This window comes from Hemitrygon akajei, chromosome 3, assembly GCF_048418815.1.
Source record: "Hemitrygon akajei chromosome 3, sHemAka1.3, whole genome shotgun sequence".
In the NCBI taxonomy this organism is placed as follows: domain Eukaryota; kingdom Metazoa; phylum Chordata; class Chondrichthyes; order Myliobatiformes; family Dasyatidae; genus Hemitrygon; species Hemitrygon akajei.
In genome coordinates, this window is record NC_133126.1 from 171,683,811 (window position 1) to 171,706,326 (window position 22,516).

Below are 22,516 nucleotides of genomic sequence, written 5' to 3' on the forward strand. Positions count from 1 at the left end.
GATAATAACCAACATTTCAATGACAAACTCTGACATCTTCTCGATGGCAGAATTTGTCATTGAAACATTGGTTATAATCGACACCAATACCCAGCTGGAAGCCCAAGAAGAGTTTATTTGTCATATATGCCAGAAGAGCACTAGATTCTTTATCTGAGGTCCATTCATTATGAAGTCCAATACCCAGATGACAGTTGCTCAGACCAGGGAATAGGAGTTTGTTCCCTAGTGTCTGTGACACAGTTGTGTTGAGTGCTGAACTGAAATCCAGAAACAGCATTCTGACATACAGTAAGTGGCCTTGTCTTCTAGGTGTGTTAGGGGCTTGTGAATGGCAGATGCCATGGTATCTGTTGCAGAGTGGTTGTGTCAGTAAGCATATTGATGATTGTCCAAGGAGCTTTTGAGATGTGCCATTGCCAGCCATTCAAAGCACTTCATGATGATTGGCATTGGTGCCGTTGGGCAACAGTCATTTAGTTCTGTTGGTGTAGGTTTCTTTGATACATGGATAATGTGGATGACTTGAACCATGTGGAGACAGTAGCCTGAATGAGTGAAGTGTTGAAGACATCCATGAAAATGGCAGTGAGATGCTGCGGGCACTCCCTGAGTACTCAGCCTGAGATGTTTTCTGATCTGGCCACTTTAAGGGGGTTGATCACCTGGGAGGGGGCCAGCATTGTGTTGCATGCCTCAAAGCATGCAAAAAGTTGTTTAGAGCATCAGGTAGGGAGATGTCACTGGTGCAGTCGACACTGTTCTTCCTTGTCTAGTCTGTAACACTTTGATGCCCAACCACATACACAGGGGATCATTATTAGAAAGGTGTCCCTGGATTTTTTGTGCATACGTAGTCTTTGTCCTTTTGATGCCTAAGATGAGGTTTTTTCTGGCTGATCTGAGAGTTATTCTGTCACTGGGCTTTAGTAGGGAGTGCATGTTTGTGTTCAGTCAGGGCTTCTGGTTAGGCCGTGAGATGACTGTGCTTGAGATACCAACGTCGTTTATACACTTACTGATGTAGCCAGTGACAGATTCCTCAAGATCTGTAATTTCTTCTTCTGTAGCATACTCCTTAAATATTTGCCAGTTGATCCATTCAAAACAACCCTGCAACATAGAGATAGTCTCATAAGGCCATACTGTGATAGTCCTCTAACTAGTTTCTAAATTTTCAGCAGCAGTCAGTATATTGGGATTAACATTATGTATATGTGGTCAGAGAGACAAGATGAGGTTGTGGGACAGCTTTGTAAGTACCATGTCTGTCTGTATAAACGTGGTCCCTTAGTGGCCATGGTGATGAGTGGTGGAATTTGGCTAAAACGCCTTGCAGGTTAACATGATTGATGTTCCCTGCAATTATGAAGAGACTGTCCAGATGCTGGAGAAGAAAGTGGATCATAGGAGAAAGGGGAGAAGGGGCACCAGGGGGAGATGTTAGGCAGGTGTGGAGAAGAGGTATGAGAATGGAGTGGGGAAATCCAGAAGAGGAAATGGGAAGGGGAAAAATACTGGAATTTGGAGAATTCGATGTTCATGCCATCAGGTTGGAGTCTATGTTGATGGGAAATGAGGTGTTGGCTCTTCTAAATTGAACGTGGCCTCCCATGACAGAAGGCCATGGACCAATATGTTGGAATGGGAATGGGGATAAGAATTGAAATGGTTGGCCATCAGGGAATTCCGCTTTTTGTGGACTGAGCTGAGGTGGACAACAAAGCAGTCACCCAAACTATGCTGGGTCTCACTGATGTAGAGGAAGACATAATGGGAACACCCGATTCAGTAGATGACCCCAACAGATGTGTAAGTGAAATGTTGCCTCACCTGGAAGGAGTTTGGGGCCCTGAATGGAGGTGAGGGAGGAGGTGAATGGGGAGGTGTAGCACCTCTACCACTTGCAGGGTAAGTGCCACGAGGGAGATTAGTGAGGAGGGATGAATGGACGGGGGAGTGATCCCTGCAGAAGGCAGAGGACGGGGGGGAGGGGGGAGAATATAAAAATGTGCCTGGTTGTAGGGCCCCATTGAAGAAGGTGGAGGTTGTGGAGAAGGATGAGTTGGATGCAGAGGCTTATGGGATGGTAGGTGAGGACAAGAGGGACCATCACCCTGTTAAGATGGCAGGAAGATAGGGTGAGCACAGATGTCTGGGAAATGGAGGAGACACGCGTGAGGGCAGCATCATTGGTGGAGGAAGGGAAACCCCACATTTTGGTGACGTGCCAACTCTACGCAAACTTCTAAGAAAGTAAAGGCTCTGTTGTGCCCCCTTTGTGATGACGTTTATGTGCTAGTCGCAGTGCAGATCCTGACCTCTGGTGCTTAGTCTTTGGGTTTGCTGTGATTGTGTGGGGTGTTCTAGTTTCTCCCACATACCAAAGATGTGTGAGCTGAACTCTGTAAAGTACCCTCGTGTGTAGGTGAGTGAAAGTAGGGAGAATAAGGATTGGAGTTTGGCTTAGTGTAGACGGATGCTTGATGGTCAGTGTGGACACAGTGGACTGAAGGGTCTGTTTCCTCACCCAGTGAAGATGTAACTTGGACCAGTGCTGCCTATGCCACTGGCCAGGGCTGCAGATTAATGGGCAGGGATCACTACAGGAAAACTGGATGAGGGAACATTGGGTTGAATCACTTGGGGGGAAAAGGAAGATTTGAAAAGCAGCAGAAGCTGAAAGATTTTGATGAGGATTGTTGAGTGGTTTATTCTGGGGAATCTTGACAATCCCTGAGCAGGAACACTTACATTTACCTCAACAGACAAAAGTTTTAGTCCCTAGTGCAGTCAGCCCAGACCATCTATTGGCCTTCTGCTCCCTGGTGTTGAAGCAGCTGCCAAGTACTGATCTGGAGTTACAAGTTTATGACAGACTGGGGTTTGCCGGACCAGATACAAAGTTGAATTAATGGTGGGAGTGACTAAGTCGGTGGTGGGAGTTTCCGGAGCAGATGAGATAAATCGTTTTCCCACGGGGAGAAAGGGAAGAGGAGAGGGAAGGCAGATTAGGGAAATGTTTGTGGTGGGTAGTTGCAGTGAGGATGGTCTTGCTGTGTGCCACCAGCCGAAAGCCCTTTTGCTTGTGTTTACTCGCCCTGCAATAATAGGGTGTCGCTTTAAAGCCAGCGGTGTTTAGAGGCAGTCCGTCTCCTACTCGTGCGCCGATCCAAAGAGAGAGACCAAGCTCTCTGCCACCGGAATCCTGGGAGACGTCCTTGAAATGGGCGCAGACTGCCCCCAAATGTGCGCGATAGAGGCTGTGAGCCAGAGGGAGGGCGGCGGATGCAGGATCGCAACAGGAGCAGCGTCCTGTACACTCCCCGGGAACAGCAACTCTTGGCGAAGGCAGTAACAGCAGAGGCGTTCAACAGTCAGGTAAACGGCGACCTCCGGACACATTGGGACATCTTTGCAATCGGTCGCAGGGCTGATGGGTTTTTGTGTAACTTTTTCCGTTAAAGCGTTGCAGGTGGAAAAGTGCGGCAGTAATAACGGGCGGCTTGAGTTGGAACATTGAACGTTACTGCTTAACTGATTTGATCTGTTTCCTCTGTGATCGCAAATCAGGGTAAAGAAAGCATTCTCTCATTAAAGGACAATGTATTAAGAATTGTTATTTTAATAAAGAATCATTCTGTTAAGTGTCTTTGAAGCCCAACCCCTCCAGTCGCTTAGACAGTCTTTCTTTTTAAGTGTTTATATATCACTCCTTTATTTGAAATGTTTGACACTTTAAAGAGTATTTTATTTATTAGTCCCGGTTCTCCTTGCTAAAGATGTAGGGTGTTGATTTCGTTAGCTCTGGACAAATAAAACATTTATGAGCTCCTTTCAGCTGTGGAGTTTTATAATGATTCGAGCAACGTCTGTTCACAGCCCAACAATGTTTCCGTTCGTAATTCCAGCCGTTTCGGAGTCTGGGGTCGGAACTCGTAACATTTCTCAATTCAGCACCGAACCAACATTCGCTTCTCTTTGCAATAAATAACTTTTACATGTGTCGTACTTTAAAGAGAAACAATTTGTTGATCAGATATTTTCATGAGAAACGCTTCCAATGAATATACTTGAAGAAGGGGGCGGCCTTTATGTCACAATAAAGCGATTTTCTAATTGTTAGCTGCATCCTTCGGAGTATTAAGTAAATTGATCTCCCGACCTTTGCGGGATATGTAATTTTCTCTAGCTCTTAACACAGCCTAACTCGTTTATATAATGGTTTGACTTCTAAACAAATGCTTTGTTTCTGATGACCAATGCCATACATATGATCATTGTAGAGAACGATTTATTCCGAAAAATTTGACGATAATTTTACGTTTAGGTAACATAAAACATTTTAGCCGGACACGTACAAAATATAATGTAACTTTTTATTGAATCAAGTTTTCTATTTGCATTCAGAGTGGCCGCATTTCTGAATGCAACAGCAAACGTTACGACTCCGCTTCCTGTCCTTTCCAGCTCTCTCCCTCCCATTTCCTGCAGTCTCTTGTGAAGTGAATTTTGTTTTATGGGCAGCGTACGCTCCTTGGTCGCACAATAACCATTTTTCATCTCTGAGCCCATATAGTAAATCATCCCAGCACTTGCGGTTGGCACCTTCTGACTGTTAATCTGCTCGTTTTTGCTTCTCTTTGCAAATTCCTTGTAAATTCGATTGTAGTCCGGCAGCATCTCCTTCACTCCTCATTCAACACCCCTATTTCCTCTCCATCAGCCCTCTTCCTTGATGATCATCTTTCCTTTCACCCCCCCCCCCCATCTCTAAGGTTGCCTTTCAGCAGGGGGTACAACCCTTCCCAGTACTCTGAGTGCTTGTTCTTCATTTATTTAATGGAGACCCGCTGAATGGGGGATTGCTTAACGTGTTGGGGGAAGGTTATACTGTTGATGGGACCAGATTCAGGTTTGTGCTCAAAAGCTGCTTCAGGAAATGCGATGCCCCCGTTTGACTTTAGGGAATCTGCCGTCCATGCTCCCTCAAAGTGGAGGTGAAGAAACTCAGGTGGGCACTGCGAACCTCAAGTCCTTGCAGGAACCCTAGATAAAGTGCACCACTTCGCAAACTGGGCCCCTGCTTGTCTCAACGGGCACCTCCTGATTGATCTGTGGTAGACTACACATCCCATATTGGCCTTGCCGGTCACCTCGGAACCCACAGAGATACAGCAGAAGACATCATCCTTGGTCCAAGGGGCTGCTGAAGGAGATTCTGCTCTCTAAGGACATTTACCTGAGTGCCAATTTACCTAACATCCATAGTAGATGGCTCGATGTTGATAAACACATAGCAGTATAATTTTCTGAGGGAAAACGTTCATCTTATTGCAGCCAAGTAAAGATCTGGCAAGAAATCATAAAATCATAAATACAGTACAAGGACATGGACATAAGTCAGTTAAAACTTCCTAAATACAATTGGCAATGGCAGAAGCTGATAAAAAAAAGATATTTGTCAGCACTTTTCTTCACTCTACAACTTTAAATGTTTCCTGTATTTTCCAGTTGCATGATATTTTATTAACATATTTATGGTAGTAATTTGTCTTATATGTTGTCTGTGATATATGCTTTGTGGGAGCTGCATGGTACAGAGGAACATTGTTTCGTTTGGTCATATACATGTAGTCAGATGACAATAAACTTGAACTTAAATTGCCAGGAGGGAGATCAGTGAGGAGGAACATGTGGACAAGGCAGCTGTGTAGAGAGCGATCCCATTGCATTTTTCTGTCCAATATCCACAGTATTTCATTTGGAACCCAAGGATTTTAAGAAGTACTGTATCTCTGTTTTTAGTATAGTTACATCATCCTGTGAGTCTTCCAGAATTTTTGTATCGTCATTAAATAGAACTTCGTTCCATACTGTTAGTTGGGTTTGTCATGTCTGAATATAGTCTGACAGTAGCATTTTTTAATCACTATGAATGTTAACACTGTCCTTGGCTTCTTAAAAAATTTATTTTGTAGATAATATGTGCCAAGATGTACATAAAGCTTTTATGCCCATATTTTGAATTACATGGATATTATGTCCTTTTAATTCATGATATGGACATTTATTCTCTTCCCTAATTGCCCTTGGAAACACCGTAGCGAGTGGCCTTCTTGAACCAGTGCTGTCTTGTGAGGGTACTTTCAATGTGTTAGTAGTAAAGGGGTTCCACGATTTAGTCCCAGTAGGTTCCCGTAAGGAAATACAGATGCACTTCCAGATAAGTTTTGTATTTGACTCCAAGTAAAACTTGCAGATGGTTGTGTCACATCTGTTCTTGCTACTCTTGTCTTTGCAGGTCGCAGACTTTGGAAAGCTCCTGCTAGTCATGTTTCCCTGAGTTTAAATATGAAATAATTGCAAAATGTTATTGAGTCCATTTTAAAAAACTGAGAAAAGAATGTCCACAAGCTGCTGTGACCCTGAACTTAAAATCTATCATGAAACACGTTTATCCCTCCCCCCCCATCCTCTGCTTTCCACAGACAACGCTCTCTGCACGACTGCCTTGTCTACCTGTTCCTCTCCACCGATCTTGAACTTAAGTTCAAGTTGAAGTTTACTGTCATCTGACTGTATGTATATACAACCAAACGAAACAATGTTCCTCTGTACCATGGAGTTCCCACAGAACATATATCACGGACAGCACATAAAACAAAATATGACCATAAATGCTAATAAAATGCATATAGTGTGCAGCACAAGTAAACAGTCAACAGCTCGCTGTCCCAGTGACGAGACCTCGGTGGTGCCAGGGTATTCATTAGTCTCACAGCCTGAGGGAAGAAGCTGTTACCCAGTCTGGCTGTCGTAGTCCTGATTATCAGGTACCTCTTTCCTGACGGTAATGGGTCAGAAAGATTGTGGGATGGGCGGTGGGAATCCTGAACAATGCTTCTGGCCCTTGATCTACAATGCTCCCAGTAAATGTCACAAATGAGGGGAGGGAGACCCCGGAGATCCCCTCAGTAGTATTTGCAATCCTGTTTTCCTGATAGTAGAAATCACTTTTTACTCTCTGCAAGCAGAACACCTACCCCCTCACCACCATCCAGGGCACCAAACAGTCCTTCCAGGTGAGGAAGCACTCCACTTGCAGGCCTTTCAGGGTTATCTATTGTATCCAATGCTTTTGGTGCAGCCACCTCTAAATTTGTGAGACCTCGTGAAGAGTGGGTGATTGCTTCATCAAGCACCTTCACTCCATCAGCTGCCATAGGTGGGCTGTCCCAGAAGTCATTCATTTTGACTCTACTTTCCATTCCTATAGCCATATGTTGGTCCATGGCCTCCTCTACTGCCAAAATGAGGCCATTCTCAGGTTGCAGGAGCAACACCTCATATTCCATCTGGACAATCTCCAACATGAGCAGCAACTTCTCCAAGTTCAGCTAATTTCTCCCCCCCATCTTTTCCATCCCCCATTCTTTTTTTCCCTCTTACCACTACTCTTCTTTTCACTTGCCCATCAACTCCTTCTGGTGCCCCTCTTCCTTCCCTTTCTCACATGGTCTGCTGTCCTCTTCTATCAGATTCATTCATCTACCTCTTCCACTTATCGCCTTTATCTATCTATCTATCTATCTATCTATCTATCTATTTATTTACTTTTGAGATAAACACCTCCCAGCTTCTCACTCATCCCCCCTCCCACCCACTCACTCACCTCCCCCCTCACCTGGTTTTACCTATCATTTGCCAGTTTGTAGTCCTTCCCCTCTTTGCATCTTATTCTGGCTTCATTCCCTTCCTTTCCAGGCCTGATGAAGGGCCTTGGCTTGAAATGCTGACTCTTTATTCCCCTCCATAGATACCTCATCTGCTGAGTTCCTCCAGAAGACTTTCCCTGGATTCCTAATAACTGCACAATCCCTTGTGCTTATGATCTAAGTAGTTTCTTAAGGACCCTCTTAGAGCCAATGATTAATGCCTGATTATACTCAATGTTAAATCTAAAAACTGACAATTTTTATTCAGGAGTTCATTCAAAAAATAAGAAGTTTCAAAGTGAGCAATAAGCTAAAAATTAAAATTATCTATTAATGCTGGAATATCATGTAATTATGTTTGAAGTATACTGCTGTATTATGAAAAACATAAATGATCATTTAAGGCATCAATTTTCCAGATGAAAAAGTGAACTCTCTTCACTCTACCCAGCGGTCAAGATGGCACCAGCGAATGATTCCTCGGGGGACATCTTTCAGATAGCAAATCTTTCCAACACTTTCCCTTTTTCTACACCTTCCACGTGTTCTTTTTGTCTTGTTTATGTTACGGAAACTGTTAGACCCTGTGATGGACAGCTTGAATCTGGGTCAAAGGATGCATCGCTGTGCTCTGTCTGGAGAGCTGCCTAATTGAGATCAGAGATGGGGGGGGGGGGGCGCAAAATGTTCGAGAACACAAGCTGACTTGTGGTAAAGATCAGAGATGAGGCTCGGGGTCATGAATGGCTCTATCTCAAAGCACAGAGGGAGATGGAGCGGGTCGGTGATGGCTCCCAACAGAGATAGTCAGCAGCTGTATTCGTGTGTTCGACACTGGATCAACGCATTTGGCCCCAACTCAGTGCAATTGACCCGGTTTGGTGGGGTTTGGACCCGGGTCAGCGCTCACTCTTTACAGAAGGACTGAGTTCTTGCAGCTGCTTTCCTTGTATACAGACAAAAAGGTGTGTCCCATATTTTGAGATTTATGTGATTATTGGACAGAATTTTACATTGGTTTCCTTCAGTTTTTCGGTGTTTTCTTTCTTGTGGACGATTGGTGGGTGGGAGATCTGTTAGTTTTTTTGTGCGTGGGGGGCTGTTCTTTTCTATGAGTGAGGGGATCGGGTTTGTTATGTGTAGGGGGTTCTTGTGTAGACTGTTATTGTTGCTGTATTTTGCTGCGGGCAAGGGGGGATTTTGGGGTCTGCGAGCTTTGTTTCTTTTCTTTTTATGTTGGTTGGAGGGGAGGGAAGTTGATTTCTTTCATCAACACTCATCGTCTTTCTGTATTCAATGGCTATTTAGAGTAGACAAGTATCAGAATTATATTACACATGCACTCTTTGACAATAAAATGATCCTTTGAACATTTAGAACCTTTTTCAGAGGAGCTTTTCCATGATTCCTGGGCGATATTTTTCCCACGTTAGCCAGTTTTGATTACAGCTCAGTGCCAGCTAATTTATCATTAAACAAAAAAATGTTTTGAGCTCAGGACTCAGAAAAATTCATCCAGCAATTTTGGAAATAACTAAGAACAGAAAAAGTCTTATTGTCATTGTTATAAGTAGATCTGAACCAACATTTGAGAGTGAATTCTCTAAACATATTTGCGAATAGTCTTTACATTTGACTTAACATTATTATAACAGATCAAGATCCATAGTCAGAGGAGTAGTCATGAAATTTTAAAATTGAACAAAAGGCAACTATAAAGCTATAAAGGGAAAAGATGAAATATGAGGGCAAACTAGCTAATAATATAAAGCAGGATACCAGAAGTTTTTTTCAGTTATATAAAGAGTAAAAGGGAGGTGAGAGTTGATAGTGGACCACTGGAAAATGATGCTGGTGAGGGAATTATAAGACCATAAGATATAGAAGCAGAAGCAGGCCATTCAGCCCATTGAGTGCTCTGTCATTCAATCATGGGCTGATCCAATTCTTCCAGTCATCCCCACTCCCCTGCTTTCACCCCATACCCTTTGATGCCCTGGCTAATCAATAACCTATCTATCTCTGTCTTAAATACACCCAATGACTTGGCCTCCACAGCTGTTCGTGGCAACAGATTCCACAGATTTACCATCCTCTGACTAAAGTAATTTCTCCACATCTCAGTTCTAAAAGGACATCCTTCAATCCTGAAGTTGTGCCCTCTTGTCCTAGAATCACCTGCCATGGGAAATAACTTTGCCATATCTAATCCGTTTAGGCCTTTTAACATTTGGAATGTTTCTATGAGATCCCCCCTCATTCTCCTGAACTCCAGGGAATACAGCCGAGGGGCTGCCAGACTTTCCTCATATGGTAAGCCTTTCATTCCTGGAAACATTCTCGTGAATCTTCTCTAAACCCTCTCCAATGTCAGTATATCCTTTCTAAAATAAGGAGCTCAAAACTGCACACAATACTCCGTATAGTCTCAGGAGTGCCTTATAGAGCCTCAACATCACATCCCTGCTTTTATATTCTATACCTCTAGAAATGAATGCCAACATTGCATTCCCCTTCTTCACAACCGACTCAACCTGGAAGTCAACCTTTAGGGTATCTTGCACATGGACTCCCAAGCCCCTTTGCATCTCTGCAGTTTGAATTCTCTCCCCATCTAAATAATAGTCAGTCTGTTTATTTCTTCCATCAAACTGCATGACCATACACTTTCCAGCATGTATTTCATTTGCCGCTTCTTTACCCATTCTTCTAAACTATCTAAGTCTCTCTGCAGGTTCTCTGTTTCCTCAACACTACCCGCTCCTTCACCTGTTTTTGTATCATCAGCAAAGTTAGCCACAAATCCATTAATACCATAGTCCAAATCATTGACATACATCATAAAAAGCAGCAGTCATAACACCGATCCCTGTGGAACTCCACTGGTAAATGGCAGCCAGCCAGAATAGAATCCCTTTTTTCCGACTCTCTGTTTTCTACCAACCAGTCAATGCTCCACCCATGCTGGTAAATTCCCTGTAATTCCACGGGCTCTTGTCTTGCTGAGCAGCCTCCCGTGTGGTACTTGTCAAAGGCCCTTCTGAAAATCCAAGTCACCACGTCTACTGCATCTCCTTTGTCTACCGTGCATGCAGTTTCCTCAAAATATTGCAGTAGGTTAGTCAGGCAGGATTTTCCTTTCAGGAAACCATGCTGGCTTTGACCTATCTTGTCATTTGCCTCCAGGTACTCCATAATCTCATCCCTAACAATCAATTCCAACAACTTACCAACCATTGATGTCAGGCTAACAGGTCTATAGTTTCCTTTCTGCTGCCTCCCACCCTTCTTAAATAATGGAGTAACATTTTCAATTTTTCAGTCATTTGGTACAATGCAAGAATCTACTGATTCTTGAAAGATCATTGTTAATGCCTCCGCAATCTCTCCAGCTACTCCTTCAAAACCTGAGGGTGCATTCCATCAGATCCAGGAGGTGGGGGGACAAAGAAATGGCAGATGAAATTAATGGATACTTTACATCTGTCTTCACTGTGGAATACATTAGCAGTGTGCCAGAGGTCTGTGAGTGTCAGGGAGCAGGAGTGAGTGCCATTGCTATTACAAAGGAAGAAGTGTTAGGCAAACTCAAACGTTCTAAGATGGATAAATCATCTGGTTCAGATTTTCTATATCCCAGAGCCCTGAGAGAGGTTGCTGAAGGGATAATGGATGCATTGGTTATGTTCTTTCAAGAATCACTTGATTCTGGCATGGTCCTGGAGGACTGGAAGATTGAAAAAGTCACTCCACTCTTTAAGAAGGGAGGAAGGCAAAAGAAAGGAAATTATAGGCCAGTTAGCCTAACCTCAGTGGTTGGGAAAGTGTTGGAGTCTATTTTTAAGGATGAGGTTTTGAGGTACTAGGAGACTAATGATAAAATAAGTCGAAGTCAGCATGGTTTCTAATCTTGTCTGACAAACCTGTTGGAGTTCTTCGAGGAAGTAACAAGCAGGCTGGACAGAGGAGAGGTAATGGATGTCATTTACTTGGATTTTCAGAAGGCATTTGATAAGGTGCCGCACATGAGGCTACTTAACAAGATAAAATCCAATGGTGTCCAATGGCATGGATAGAGGAATGTCTGACAGGCAGGAGGCAGTGAGTGGGAATAAAGGGGACCTTTTCTGGTTGGCTGCCAGTGTCTAGTGGTGTTCCTTAGGGGTCAGTATTGGGACCACTACTTCTCACATTATTTTTCAATCATTTGGATAATGGAATTGGTGGCTGTGAGGCAAAGTTTGTGGATGATACAAAGATTGGTGAAGGGGTTGGTAGTGCAGAGGAAGCAATGCGATCGCAGCAGGACTTAGACAAATTGGACGAAAGGGCAAAAACGTGGCAGATGGAATACAGTGTTGGGAAATGTATGATAATGCGTTTTGGTAAAAAGCAAAATAGTGCAGACTATTATTTAAATGGGAAGAAGTTTCAAACATCAGAGGTGCAGAGGGACTTAGGAGTCCTTGTGCAAGCCTCCCAGGAGGTTAATTTACAGGCTGAGCGTGTAGTAAAGAAGGCAAATGCAATGTAGGCATTTATTTCAGGGGGAATAGAAGATAAAAAGCAAGGAGATAATGCTGAGCTTTTTTAAGACACTAGTCAGACCACACTTGGAGTATTGTCAACAGTTTTGGGCCCCATATCTCAGAAAGGATGCGTTGTCATTGGTCCAGGGGAGGTTTATGAGGCTGATTCCGGGAATGCAAGGTTTAACATATGAGGAGCATTTGGCAGCTTTGGGCCTGTACTCACTGGAATTTAGAAGAATGCATGGGGATCTCATTGAAACCTACAGAATGTTCAAAGGACTAGATAGGGTGGATGTGAAGAGGATGTTTCTTATAGTGAGGGTATGCAGAACTAGAGGGCACAGCCTCAAAATAGAGGGGCGACCTTTTAGAATGGAGGTAAGGAGGAATTTTTTTAGCCAGAGAATAGTAAATCTGAGGAATGCTCTGCCACAGATTACAGTGGAGGCTAAGTCCACGTGGATATTTAAGGCGGAAGTTGATTGTTTACTATCGGTCAGGGCAATTAAAAAATCATAAGGAGCAAAAAGGTGAAATATCAAGGTTAACTAGCCAAGAGCATCAAAGAGGATACTGAAGTATTTTTTTCCAGATATATAAAGAGTAAAAGAGAGTCAAAAGAAGATTTTGGACCACTGAAAGATGGCGCTGGGGAGGTAGTATTGGGGATCAATGAAATGGCGGACAAAATGAATAAGTTTTTTGTACCAGGCTTCTCTGTGGAAGACACTAGTAGTATGTTGGAAGTTCTAGAATGTCAGGGGAAGAGGGTGCAGTTGCTATTGCTAGGGAGAAGGTGCTTGGGAAGCTGAAAAGTCTGGAAGTAGATAAGTCACCTGAATCAGATGGTCTACACCCGATGGTTTTGAAAGAGGTCACTGTAGAGATTGTGGAAGCATTTGTAATAACCCTTCAGGAGTCACGAGATTCTGGCATAGTTCCAGAAGACTGAAAAATTGTACATGTCACTCCACTCTTCAAGAAGGCATGGAGGCAGAAGAAAGGAAGTTATATACCTGTCAGCCTGAACTCAGTGGTTGGAAAAAGATGTTGGAAGTCGATTCTTAAGAATGAGATTTCAGATAGTTGGAGGTACATGATAAAACAGGCCAAAGTCGGTTTCCTTAGGGGAAAAATATTGCTTGACAAATCCATCGGAATTCTTTGAGGAAATAACAAGCAGGATTCTTGATTAGTCTGGGCACGAAAGGGTTACAGGGCAAAAGCAGGAGAATGGGGTTGAGAGCGGAATGGATCAACAATGTTCAAATGGCAGAGTAGACACGATGGACAGAATAGCTTAATTCTGCTCCAATGTCTTATGGTTATGGTGTAAAATAAAAATTTGTAAATCCATGTGTAGCCCCCATAATTATTCAAGCTTAGCCTGTGCAGTGCATTTTATCATGAAGTACGTCACTTTCATAACTTGCTCATGGTGGAATCTGATAGATGCTTTTGGTGGTCACTAAGACAGCAAAGAACGCAAAGATTCAGTGAAATTTGGCAGTCAGTAAAACTCTTGGCGAAATAAGCTTTATAACTTGACCCCTAAGAAGGCTACATTTTTGGTGTAATCTGCCAGCTCTAAGACCCTGAGAGGGTTGTATCCTGAGCATGGACATTTGCTCAGCTGGGTCTGGAAATACGACCGTGCTCCAATTAGAGGTGCTGCTGATTTTCCAGAGGCTTGGAAAGTGAAGCCCTTTAATTCGAGCATGTGCAGTGATTTGCCCATCTGCCGTCCCCGCACCAATGCGATTTGAGATTTTCAATTTCGTTTGAACAAAGGAAAACGAGTACGTACAACAAATTTGACTCCATTGTATATTTTTTTTCTCTTTGCATTTCCTAGTTATTGAATAGATTATGTTGTCACTGAAGAACATTTTAAAGTTTGCTCATCCTTGATTCACGTCCATTTGTAATGTTCTGACTCAAAGGCTATTAAAATGAGAGCAGTCTGCGTCAAATCTTTATGTTCAAAGAGCATCTAGTGTCATAGTCCTGGAACACTGCAGCATCGAAGCAAAGCCCTTCGGTTCATCTAGTCCATCCGAACTATTAATTTGCCTGGTCCCATCGACCTGCAGCTGGACCATAGCCCTTAACACCTCTTCCAGCCATGTACATATCCAAATTTCTCTTAAACATTTCTACTACAAAACTTACTAGTCAGAAAAAATTTGGAAGGTTAAAGTGAAACAAATTTAAAATGTGTCATAGAAAAGGTGTTTTCACATTAATTTAACAAACAGATGCCCTCTTTATGGTTTGCTTCCTTCACGATTTTAAATAGACCATTTGAAATTCAGTCGGATCAGCTGTATGTCTACAACTGTTACTCATCTTTTAAAAATGGGGGCTGGAAAAAGAAGAGAGATTAACTGTGCCTGGTGTGCTGATGTTACCTGCTATCCTCGGGGCTAGGCAACTAACTGAATAGTAATCACGGATGACCTTTCATATAACTTCAATTATGCACAATGACAGACTCGAATTAGCAATGGTTTACTTAGCCTGGTGGAGATATCAGGTGTTTGCACTTTATTCAGTTTGATAAAAGAGAGAACTCATGATCGAGCAACAGATGGTGGATGTAAATCAACCTTTTAGTGGAGTATTAGAAATCTGGTGTGAGGTATGCATACTGACAGGAAGTCAGAACCTAATAGAAGTGTGTACAGTTGTACCTTTTTATCACCAGTGGAGCAAACAATTTGATGTTGTTGAGAAGAACTGAGGATATTGGAAATTTAAAGCAAAGATCAGCTGGTGGAGTTATTTGCAGACAATCTGCTTCAATGTAAGGCTTACAGCTGCTTTCAGAAGGTGACCCTCATCCTGGTACCTAAGGAAAAACAACATAATGTCCCTTTTTGACTACCACCTGTTGGCTCTGACATCCACCATGATGAAGTACTTTGAGAGGCTGGTTATAGCAGACATTAACTCCAACTTCCCAGACAGCCTCAATCCACTGCAATTTACAGTGCCAAAACAGGTCTATTCCAGATGTCGTCTCTCTGAGTCTAGACTCATCTTTGGAGCATCTGGACAGTAAAGACACCTACATTAGACTATTATTTATTGACTAGAACTCTGCCTTTAATACTATAATTCCAAGCAAACTCATCCCCAAACTCCAAGACTTGGGACACAACCCCTCCCTTTGAAGCTGGATCTTCTCCCACAAAATCAGCAAATAAAACAGCGAGCTGGTTATTGACTTCAGGAAGTGGGGCAGTGCACATGTTTCAGTCTACATTAATGGTCCTTAGGGGGGAATTTTACTAACGTGCTGTGTTACCCCAACCACATGGATGCCACGGCCATGAAGGCTTATCGGTGCCTCTACTTCCTCAGGGGGCTGAAGAAATATGGCATGTCTACTTTGAGGCTCACCAATTTTTAGCAGTCCACCATAGAAACCATCCAATCGGGGTGCAGCACGGTTTGGTATGGCAACGGCTCTGCCTGTGACCGTAAGAAACTGCATAGCTCAGCACATCATAGCATCTAGCCTCCCCTCCATGGGCTCTGTTTACACTTCCCACTGTCTAAGTCAGGGGTTCCAAATATTTTTTATGCCATGGATCCCTACTATTAACCGAGGGGTCTGTGAATCCCAGATTGGGAACTCCTGGCCCAAGTAGAACAGCCAACATAACCAAATACTTCACACACCCCAGACATTCTCTCCTTTCCTCACCCTTCCTTCCAATGGGTAAACGATACAAAAGCCTGAAGGCATACCACGAGCCTCACGAACAGCTGTTAAAATTCTATTGAATAGCCCTGGTACATCAAGATGCACTCCTAACTTCACAATGTATTTAATGACTCGCACAACATTGTTTACCTACACTGTCCATTTTCTATAACTATAACACTTTATTCCTCACTCTATTATCTTACCTTGTACTAACACAGTGCACTGTTGTAATTAATTTATCTGTATGAATGGTATACAAGACAAAATTTCAGTGTACTTATGTATATGACAATATTAAAATATTTACTAATTTACCAAATATTTACCAGATAAGGGAACATTCAGGGGAGAGAGAAAGCAGAGTTAACATTTCAAATCAGAACTTATCTAAATTTGTTGCTGTCACTCATTGAAGTTGAAACCTATTTCAGGTTTTTCTGTCATCATGGGTAAAGGCTGCAGCTAAGTTCTGCAGGTTCGCACTCTATGCCACTTTCCAAGCTATGTGTTTAATATAAGTTCAAATTACTTTCAGAAAATGTTGAGGTTTTTCTGAAGTACTAAAGAAATGCCTTACTAAACTTAGTTGCAAAAAAAGATTTGTTATCATATCATGAGAAAAATCTGTAGGTTTTAATGTTTCTGGTGCAAGCCAATTTTTGTGGCAAGAATATTGGACAGTGGCTATTTTGAGCTTTTTCCTCCTAATAACTGTAAATTAATTTCCTTCTGTTCCTTTTAAATCTTCATTTCCTTTAGGCTCACATTATATGCAGTGCTTTGATCTTATTTCTCAGGTAGCTCCTCGGATTGAAAATGACTTGTTCTCATCCCAGTTATATTGGTGCTGAGGTGATTAATGGGGCCATTATGGGAAGCATTGATTCTGTCACAGGTGGGGAGAAATGTATTTTATGGGGTGGACTGGCGGTGAGATTGTGAGATTCTTTCTCCACTTGTATTGGGCTTCTCTATGCTCCTGACAAATGGGGTCCAGTTTCTTAATGCCAGTTGGAATACCCATTCTTCACTTTGAACATTCACGGGCCAGCAGTTCCAAGATTGGGATGCTGAATCTCTTCAAAGTGGCTTTGAGAACATATTTTCACCTGCCTTCTTCCCACCCCTTGGCAGAGTGTTGAATGGAGTATCTGCTTAGAAGTTTGTTGGAAATGCTGTGGCTTACTTAAGCAAACCAATGGAGTGTAATCAGGGTCCTTCTGTTGGGGAGGTTGTTTGTTTGGGATCCTGACATTAAAACGTCGTACGTAGACCAGTACAGCACAGTACAGGCCCTTTGGCCCAAGGTATTGTGTGCTGACCTTTTAACCTACCCCAAGGTAAATTGAACCCTTCCCTCCCACATAGCACTCAATTTGTCTTTCATCCATGAGACAAATACAATGTCCCTAATGTATCTACGTCTACCAGCACCCCCAGTGGTGTGTTTCAGGCACTTATTACTGGGTTAATTAAAAAAAAACCTACCTCTGACATCCCCCTGATAGTTTCTGCTGTTCACTTTAAAATTCTGTCATCTCTTGTTAGCCATTGTTACCTGGGAAAAAGGTACTAGTTGTTCACTGTATCTTTGTCTCTGATCAATTTATACATCTCTATCAAATCTTCTATCATCATCCTTTCCTCTAAAGAGAAAAACACTAGCTCACCCACCCGTTTGTCATGAGACATGCTCTCTAATCCAGGCAGCATGCTGGTTAGTTTCTTCTATCCCCTCTCTGAAGCATCCACATCCTTCCTATAATCAAGCAACCAGAAATGAACACAATACTCCAAGTGTGGTCTGATCAGAGTTTTATAGAGCTGCAATATTACCTCATGGTGCTTGAACTCAGTCCTCTGACTACTGAAGGCCAACACACCATATGCCTTCTTAACCACTCTATCAAAATTGCAGAGTGGCAATTTTGAGGGATCTATGGATGTGGACCTCAAGATCTCTCTGTTCCTACATGGTTAAGAATCCTGCCATTAACCTTGTACCCTGCCCTCAAGTTCGGCCTTCCAAAGTGAATCACTTCACTCTGTTCCAGGCTGAACTGTATCTGCCACTTGTCAGCCCTGTCAGCCATCCAGTCAATGTCCCATTGTAAACTATGACAACCTTCTACACTATTGCAACACCACCAACCTTCACGAAACCTGCAAGCTTGCTAGCCCACCTATCCACTTCCTCATCAAGGTCATATGTAAAAAAAAATCACAAAGATCAGGGTTCCCAGAACAGAACCCTGCAGAACACTACCAGGCACAGATTTCCAGACAGAATACAATCCATCTGCTACCACCCTCTGCCTTCTGTGAGTAATAAACTGAAATCCACACAGCAAAGTTTTCATGGCTCCTGACTTTATGAATGAGTGTACCGTGGGGAAACTTGATGAATGCCTATCTAATATCCAGATACTGTACATCACATTCACCACTCTGCCTTCATCAATTTGTTTCATCACTTCCTCTTTTTAAAAAAAAAATCAGTCAGGCTCATGAGGTGCAATCTGCCCCTCACAGACCATCCCTAATGCTCCTCCAAATGCTCATAAATCCCATCTCTAAGAATCTGCTCCAAGAGTTTGCCCACCACAAATGTAAGACTCACTGATCCATAATTCCCAGGATTATCCCTGTTACCTTTCTTGAACAAAGGAATAATATTTGCCACTCTCTAATCTTCTGGTACTATTCCTCTGACAAGGGAGGATGTGAAGATTGTCTCCAATGGCACTGTAATCTCTTTCCTCACTTCCCACCTGGGGAACCTGGTGTATATCCTGCCTGGTGTATATCCTGCCTGGCCCTGGGTCTTACCTGTCCTAAAGTCTTTCAAAAGTTCCAACACATCCTCTTTCTTAACCTTGACATTTTTCAGCACACTGTGCCGACTTCACATTTGGCAAGGTCCCTCTCAATGGTAAATACTGAAGCAATGTGTTTATTGGGGACCTCCCATACCTTCTCTGACTGCAGGTACATACTTCCTCTTTTATTCCTGATTGGTTCTAGTATTCGTGATCAGCTGAAAGTGAACCTGGAAGATTCCGTGGAGACGATATCGTTGGTGTAACTCCGGCTCTTTGAAGTGCCTGTTGTCAGAAGCACACAGAAGAGCAGTGATGATTGCAGCCCAGTGCAGCATGGACTGTTGATGGGCTACTTCCGTCAAGCATTGTACACTACCTTTGCTCAAGAAATTGATCAAACATGACTGTTGGGGAATTTTAATGCATGTAATTAAATACATTAGTAGTTTAAAGAAAAAGTTATGAAACCATCAACTTATGTAACCCACGTTGTTCATGAATGGTCTGTGAGGAAGGAGGTTTTCTGGCTTTATCATGATTAGCTTACTCATGATGCAGACTCACCAATATGATTGACTTTAATCTCTCTCCTCAGCTCAGGCAATGAGGGATGAAGAGAAGGTGTTGGGATTGCTGGTGATACCCACATCTTGCGAATGAATATATAAAACAAACACAAAAAAAGTGAAATACTGAGGAAGACCAGTGGATTGGAACTGATTAGAGTGCTTTTATAAAGAGCCCTCACAGATGTCTGTGCAGCTGAATTGTATTGGACTGAAGGTGGAACAGCCAGGTAGAGACTCCTTGTTTTGTTCCGTTGGGTTTTGTATGCCTACTGGTCAGTATCTGGGCCAATTTCACTGGACAACAAATTTTTTTTGGAAGTGTTGCTTCCTCAGAATTGTTTTTTTGTTTATTATAGACCACTTGAAGCTGAATGTAAATATGATTTCGGACTATTTGTATCACCTAGGAATTTGGAGAAACAAAATATTCACTTTTGTTGAATATAATGCATTTAATTACATAGCTTTGCAACAGTTCAACTAAGCTGAAAATGTTTTGTTGCAGATTTTCATTTGTATTCAGTATCTGAGGCTTCTCTGTTAAGTGTCCAACAATAATCAGCCAGCATTTATGGCTTCCAGTTGCCCTGATACTGTTTCTCCATGACCACAATGACCTGGTGAAACCTTTCACCGTATTCATCACTGATAGCATTAAGATTTGCAGGAAAGAAGTCTAAATGGGAATGCACAAAATGAATCTTTAGTGACATGTTGCACTTCATGGTTTTGTATTCTTGAATCAGGTTGTCAACGAGCTGCACGTAGTTTGGTGCTCTTTGGTTGCTAAGAAAATTTTCAACAAGATTCTAAGGGTTTTGACTTCATTTTTTACCAATAGAGCCATATCATACCTTCTGCCTACCTGCCTGTCCTTTCGATACATTTTAGTATCCTTTCAACCATGACTCAGTGATGCCCAAAATATCATACCTGCCAATCTCCAGATGCACTACAAGATCAGCTATGTCGTTTCATATACAGCGTGCATTCCAATATCACAGCTTCAGTCCTGTGCACTTGAGTTCATTTCACTGACCTCTGCACTATCGTTTGCCCGTCCTTCCTGACAGTCTCACTACGCGCTGTCTTTGCTTGTATACCAACTGTCCTATCACTCAGTTTCTCATCCTCCTGCCAATTTAGTTAAACCCTTCCCAACAGTTTTAGCCAATCTGCCCTCGAGGATACTGGTCCCCCTCAGGTTCATAAGAGGTTCCAATGGTCCAGAAATCTGAAACACTGACCCTGCTCCATTTCCTCAGTCACACATACATCTGCCAAATCATCCTATTCTTACCTTAACTGCCGCATGGCACAGGCAGCCATCCAGAGATTGCTGTCCAGAGTTTTCTACCTAGATCCCAAAATTCACTCTTCAGAACCTCCTCCCTTTTCCTACCTATGTCATTGGTGGATTTCTAGCTGCTCACCTGCTGTGGACCTGATCTGAGGTGGCCCTGACCCTGGCACCTGAGAGGGATCCTACTATCGGGGTGACTCTATTATCTCCACAGGATCTCCTGTCTGCTCCTCTGACTGTGGAATCCCCTATCACTACTGTGGTCCTCTTCTCCCCCCACCACACCCCCTTCCCTTCTGAGCCGCAGCACCAGAAACCCGACCGCTGTGTCTTCCCCCTTGTAGGTCATCCACCCCCATGGTATCCAAAGTGGTATACTTATGACTGAGGGGAATGGCCACAGGTGTACTCTGCACTGGCTGCCCATTTCCTTTCCCTCTTCTGACAGTCACCCAGGTACCTGCCTCCTGCAACTTGGGGGTGACAACCTCCCTGTAGCTCCTATCTATCACCTCCTCAGTTTCCTGTATGAGCCAAAGATCACTAAGCCGTAGCTTCAGTTCCTTAACTTGTTCAATGAGGAGTTGGAGCTCGGTGCTGGTGCAGGTGTGGCTATCTGGGATGCTGGAGGTCTCCCAGAATTCCCACATTGCACACAAGGAACGCAATACAGCCCCTTGAGCCATCCTCACTGCAGTAACTATGTACTAACAGAGGAAGAGTGAAGAAGAAAATTACCAGGTACTTACCAGGCCCAAACCTGATGAACCAAAGCCTCTCCACTCCAACACTGGTCCACTCACACAATCGGCACTCCACCTGTCCCTGTCTTATTTTTACTTGCCCTTGCTATTGAATCACCATTTGACTGGGCTGCTGGAAAAAGCTGAACGCCTGTGAACACTCCCTTGTCGAATCTCACTCACAGATCTCCCTTTTGAGATCTCACTCACGGACCTGTGAGTAGCCTCCTCTCTCATTCCTGATTCAACTGGGCTGCCAAAAAGACAGCGAAAGCCCATGATCGCTCCTTTTTTTAATCTCACTCACAGACCTGTGCGCAGCCTCCTCTCTCATTCCTGATTCAACTGGGCTGCCAAAAAGACAGCGAAAGCCCATGATCGCTCCTTTTTTTAATCTCACTCACAGACCTGTGAGCAGCCTCCTCTCTCATTCCTGGTTCGACTGGGCTGCCAAAAAGACAGCGAAAGTCCATGATCGCTCCTTTTTTTAATCTCACTCACAGACCTGTGAGCAGCCTCCTCTCTCATTCCTGGTTCGACTGGGCTGCCAAAAAGACAGCGAAAGTCCATGATCGCTCCTTTTTTTAATCTCACTCACAGACCTGTGCGCAGCCTCCTCTCTCATTCCTGATTCAACTGGGCTGCCAAAAAGACAGCGAAAGTCCATGATCGCTCCTTTTTTTAATCTCACTCACAGACCTGTGAGCAGCCTCCTCTCTCATTCCTGATTCAACTGGGCTGCCAAAAAGACAGCGAAAGTCCATGATCGCTCCTTTTTTTAATCTCACTCACAGACCTGTGAGCAGCCTCCTCTCTCATTCCTGGTTCGACTGGGCTGCTGGAAAAGTCATGGATGAAGCAGAATATTTTGTCCTGAGTCTTTGTGTCTCTCTTCCTTAAAGTATGGTGGAAGCAGTGCCTTTGAGTGTTTAAGACAGTGGTAGGTAGATTCTTGATGACTATTATAAAGTTATGATGGATGAAAAGGAATAAAGTAATGAGATGGAGATTAGACCAACCCTAGTGTAATTGACTGGTGGATGCTTGAGGAATGAAGGGGTTAAGTCGGCTTTTAATTTGTCTGCCTGTATGTCCATATAGTTGAAAGTAATGG

The 22,516-nt window shown here is 43.1% G+C and overlaps 1 protein-coding gene across 10 annotated transcripts in view; it reads left to right on the forward strand.

Moving 5' to 3' along the window:
* vwa5b2 (von Willebrand factor A domain containing 5B2) overlaps positions 1–22,516 on the forward strand; it is a 170,817-nt gene that overhangs the window by 47,942 nt on the left and 100,359 nt on the right. For 6 of the 10 annotated variants that reach the window (XM_073041324.1, XM_073041323.1, XM_073041330.1 and 3 more), the window contains exon 1: positions 2,980–3,381. The exons of 2 other annotated variants lie outside the window; for them this stretch is intronic. The gene's annotated coding sequence lies outside the window, so the exon portion shown is untranslated. Of the gene's footprint in view, positions 1–2,978; positions 3,382–19,382; positions 19,584–22,516 lie in introns of those variants that run through there. 2 more of the 10 variants (XM_073041326.1, XM_073041329.1) reach the window with 2 other exon arrangements.